At 32.6% G+C, this 4,962-nt stretch overlaps 1 long non-coding RNA gene across 1 annotated transcript; it reads left to right on the top strand.

Moving 5' to 3' along the window:
- Positions 1-2,787: 2,787 nt before the first annotated feature.
- LOC133201580 (uncharacterized) lies at positions 2,788-4,630 on the top strand. Its single transcript, XR_009723119.1, has 4 exons — positions 2,788-2,826; positions 3,684-3,739; positions 4,015-4,083; positions 4,412-4,630. It is a non-coding gene; the product is annotated as an uncharacterized LOC133201580 (long non-coding RNA).
- Positions 4,631-4,962: the final 332 nt, after the last annotated feature.

Raw genomic sequence — 4,962 nt, 5'->3', positions numbered from 1 at the left:
TACGGAGAAAAAGATCAGCATTCCACAGGTAAAATGTTAAGGAAAAATGTACTTTTCCTTTGTGGAAAAAAGTGAAAGAGAATAATCTAAATGTGGAGACCACACTCTCTTTATTTGATACATATGTAGGTTCTGTTCTTCATTATGGATGCGAGATGTGGGGATTTCATAAAGCCCCACATGTTGAGCAAGTACATATTAGCTTTTTGAAGAAAATTATGTCGCTTCGAAAATCTACAAATAACTTAATGGTTTATTTCGAATTTGGTAGATGCCCAATGTATGTTCAAAGAAAACTTCGAGTTCTGAAATATTGGTGTAATTTGCTCAATACAAATAATTGCATTCTGCGGACATGTTATAAACAATTGTTATGTGAGTATGAAGAACAACAGGAAAATTATACAAACTGGTTAAGTGCAGTTAGAAAGCGTTTTTAAAACGCTATTTGGTTTGAGTGATAAAATCCTTTAAAAAGAATATTGATGACAACCTTAATTCATCTGGAAAATCTGCAGCAAAATTTAAATTCTAATGAGTCGATTTCGACTTCTTTATCAAAATTTTCCCGAACTTTTCCGTAGACCTCTGGCTTTTCCCTAAATTCTGTAACACTCGGAAAACGAGAGTTATCCGCTAGGTGTCGTTTCTGCATCACTTCCGTATAATTTCTACTTTGACATTTCCAACTCTTACATTTTTTACGTTTGGCGATGAATACGCGGATTATTGTGGAATGCATAGGCAATTAAATAGCACGATTAAAGACAAAAAATGTCTACCGATACAAGATATAATAACATATTTTGGTGACATATGGTAGGTATAATATTTTAGGCCCGATATCCAAGAGTTTTCATATGGAATACATTGTAAATGTGTACTAGAAGATTAATTTATGGAAAAAGACAAATAAAAAATATTCTTGGACCCAGGGTGTATATGGGGGGGGGGGGGGGGCTGGCCACAAGCACCTGTGCAGCATTCAAGCTTAAAAGTCCATTCAAACAATACAAATCAGGAGCAGTGCAAATCTTTTGAAATCGGAGGTAGAATCAAGTGCCATGGATCTGTCATGTTGTAAATTTTGAACTTACCGGTTGTCAGTAAATACAAAATTTACATGTCATGTCGTAAATTTTGTATTTACTGCCACCCGGCAAATTCAAAATTTATAACATGAGAGATCATTTTCATGCTAGCACTTACCCCGACACGAGACTTTATACGGTCTCATCCAAAGGACTGATCTCCACGTTATCCAAACTGGATATAAAACATTATCAATGAATTTCTAAATCATTGTGTTCAGTTGAACCTAACAAATTATTCCAACTCGCTGTATGGTCTGAAAAAACATGGCTGAACTTATCCATTCAGACACCCACAGATTGGGATTGCTCTTAACCAGAGTGTGTTATGGCCAAGGTCATTTGGTCGAGTCAAGGTCACTGAGAGAGAAACTGTAATTTCGCTACCGTATTTGTGTACTAGTGAAACATTGCTGGTATCATGCAGAGTGTGACATGGCCTTGACTCAAGTTCAAGGTCACTAAGGATAAGATGTTTTGACTGTATGTATGGACTAAAAGAACATGACGTGTCACTGTGAACTTTTCAAGTCGGTAACACACAGATTGGGTTTTATGACGAGAGTGTGTCATGGCTTGACGCAAGGTCATTTGGAATGTTCAAGGTCACATACATTCCTTTACTGTTTTTCCTAGCGAAATATTGTAAGTTGCTTCCCCTTACAAGATTGCTTACATGTAGAACTTTAGAATGTGGCATGACCTTGACTCAAGGTCACTTCTTTCTTCCGCAGCTCCAACGGAAGACCTATTCGTTGCTTTGCAACGAGCTCGCTCTAGTTTATACCAATTATGCTGTTTTCAATAGAACCTAATGATAAGAAAATGTTTGCTACTTCTCTTATTTATCACAGAATTTATGATCAGATGATGCAGCCATGCAGTTCTCACACATATCAGACTTTACAGACATGAATATTAATTTAATATACCCAAACTTTACATATGCAGTTTATGATATCCTGGAACATTTCTTGCATGTTTACTACTTTCAACTATGAATACAATGTACTTTAAGTTAGTGGATTTTTTTTTCTTATAAAAAATTGTCCATCCCAAACTAACAAATGAAATAGTATAAATAATATACAGTAAGGCCAAAAAAAATAATAGTCTTGTTTCCTGCTACCCGACCTACCCTATTTTTTAGCCCCCGACCCTAAAGTTTTTTTTAAGTTTTGGAAGAAAAAAAATCGGGAATTTTCAGAATTTCATTGTTCTGTCACCGTAATCAGTTTCCTTGTTAACACAAATGAAGCATTTCATGAAATTCTTGTTTCAAATATGGACTTTCATAAAATACCACTTGAGTTGTGCATAAAAAGACATGAAATTTAATTTTAAAAGACAACGTTGACCTGTGACGTTTAATTTGATCTTGTATTAGTTCATATCCAAAAAATGCTGTCGGAAAAAAATAAAATAAAAATATAAAATAAAATAATTTTCCTACCTACCTACCCTATTTTTTTCAGGCCGGTAGCAGGAAACAAGACTATTATTTTTTTTGGCCTAACATTGCAGGCATCAATCTGTAATATTGAAATAATTTATTTAAGACCTCTGTCAATGTAAACACAATTTACAGTGATGTTTTGCATTTTTGTTTGAGAGAATATATAATTAATTTACATATGGTAAATTGATTGTTATATGTTAATATTAAAAGTAACTAATTTTTTGCTTTGTCTATTTCAGGTTTAAGTACATGTTGAACAGCCTTCTCCATAAAACGGTATGAAAAAAAAAAAACACAATTAATAATATAAAGTCATGAAGAAATAAAAAAAATATTAAATTTAGAAAATCTATATTATGTTATTTATGTAGCATAAAAAATGTGACATCATTTCAGGGCTAAAAATGATTATTTTCTTTCACTGGTCACTCTAGGGCTATCACCTTAAATTTTTTCCTGGTCAGCTCTGAGTACTTCAACTGTCCCACAGGGCCAGTAGATTTTAAAAAGACTGGCCCAAAACCATAAAGAAAATAATAGTGATACATTTTTTGTTTATATTGTGATACTTAGTAGTTTAATTTAACAAAACAAGAAAAGACAGAACTTTGCCTGACAAGTTTAGTTACTATCCCAACCATAAATGAATTTTGTTACATGTATACATAATAAACAATGACCCAATGGACACATGCCCTCACAATGTACTAGCCTAAATTAAAAATACATTAATTGGCCCCAGCCCAGTAGGCCATTAATTATTTCGAGCCCTTCATTGTAAATTTGTAACTTATTATAATTCAGTAAGTTGGCTTTTGCAACAATCTGTGCTTTTTTTTGTATGTTTTTTTTAAATGATATGTCCATCCGCACCAGTGATGATCCCACACAAATTACACACACAAGAAAATAATTTTATTTCATTAAAAAAAAATAAATGGGCTTTACAGATTTATCTTTTTTGATTTTTTAAGAATGACATGTTGGTTGAATTTGAAAATGAACTTCCATGTGCATGGTGCTGTAATGCACATAAATCATAAATGAGAATTTCATTCTAAAAAATACCAAATACATGTATAAAAATAAATAAATCTAATCAAATTATTATTTGGAATGTACGTTTCTTGCAGGATATTCTGAAGACAGTGATGACATGAAAGTTCAAGATTTGCCTATTGTGAGCATTGTAAGGATAATTTTATAACATATTATATGTGACATTATTACATGTATTTAGTTGTTATGCCTGATTGGAAGAAACAAAGAAAGGATATTTTAATTTTGCTCAGTTGCACCAATATCTGTTATACATGTGTATCTATGTAAAAAAATCCTGTGGATAATTTGTCAGACAGAGAGATAGAGAGAGGGAGGGCTTTTGATAATTGAAAATCATGCATCCGTTACTTTTTTAACTTTGTTCAAATGATTTATTCACATTCTGTTTTTTTTCTCTTTCAGCAGATACCTCGGTAATACAGAATGGGTCAAAAAAATGCACAAAGGTTAATCACATCATGCTGCATTGTAGTGAGTTTATATGCAGAGAAATTTACCATTAAATGAGACTTTTAAAAAATAGAAATAAACTGTAAAACACACTTGGCTGTATGTTTATGCAAACAATTTTTTTGAACTGCAAATTATACCAATACATGATTCAGCATATTCTGCACACTTAAAATGATTTACATACATGTATTTGTTTGATTTGCAAGTAGTGCAATGCAATTTGTCAGTATTGTTCATTCATGCAGTTCTCTTGGTGATCTAACTGCAAATACATGCATTTATATTTTATTTGTACAAATTAAGTTAAGAGGATTGTATTAATGTAATATTCATATTTGTATTTCAGCTGTAACAGAACAATTTATCTGATGCAAGCATCAACCATGAGAATAACAAAGGAGGGTAGGTCCAAAGAGAAGGTATGTTTATAAGTGGTGATGATATGTTATTGATGTAAATAGATTATAGCAATTAAATAGAAAGAACAATTGTAATTTTGCCAGTCAGAAAAAAACAAAATGAAAATTTTTTTTAGCTCAACTGAGTCGAAGGCTCAAGGCATAGGGACTTGAGACAATCTTAGCAAAATCGGGTATATAGTATAAAAGGGCTCCCCTATTATACTATAGCTATATACCCGATTTTGCTAAGATTGTCTCAAGTCCCTGTGGCTCAAGGTAGCTTTTCTGATGAAAATTTGTCTGTTGTCTGTCGTTGTTGTCATTGTAAACTTTTCACATTTTCATCTTCTTCTCAAGAACCACTGGGCCAATTTCAAACAAACTTGGCACAGATTATCCTTGGGTAAAGGGGATTCAAGTTTGTTCAAATGAAGGGCCACACCCTCTTTCAAGGGGAGATAACTAAGAAATAGTGAAAATTGGCTGTATTTAAAAA

The sequence above is a fragment of the Saccostrea echinata genome, unplaced genomic scaffold (assembly GCF_033153115.1).
Source record: "Saccostrea echinata isolate AGI-Se365-2 ecotype Australia unplaced genomic scaffold, CSIRO_AGI_Sech_v1 ptg000045l, whole genome shotgun sequence".
Taxonomy (NCBI): Eukaryota; Metazoa; Mollusca; class Bivalvia; order Ostreida; family Ostreidae; genus Saccostrea; species Saccostrea echinata.
Note: the sequence above shows the minus strand (reverse complement) of the source record. Positions and strands in the feature narration are given on the sequence as shown.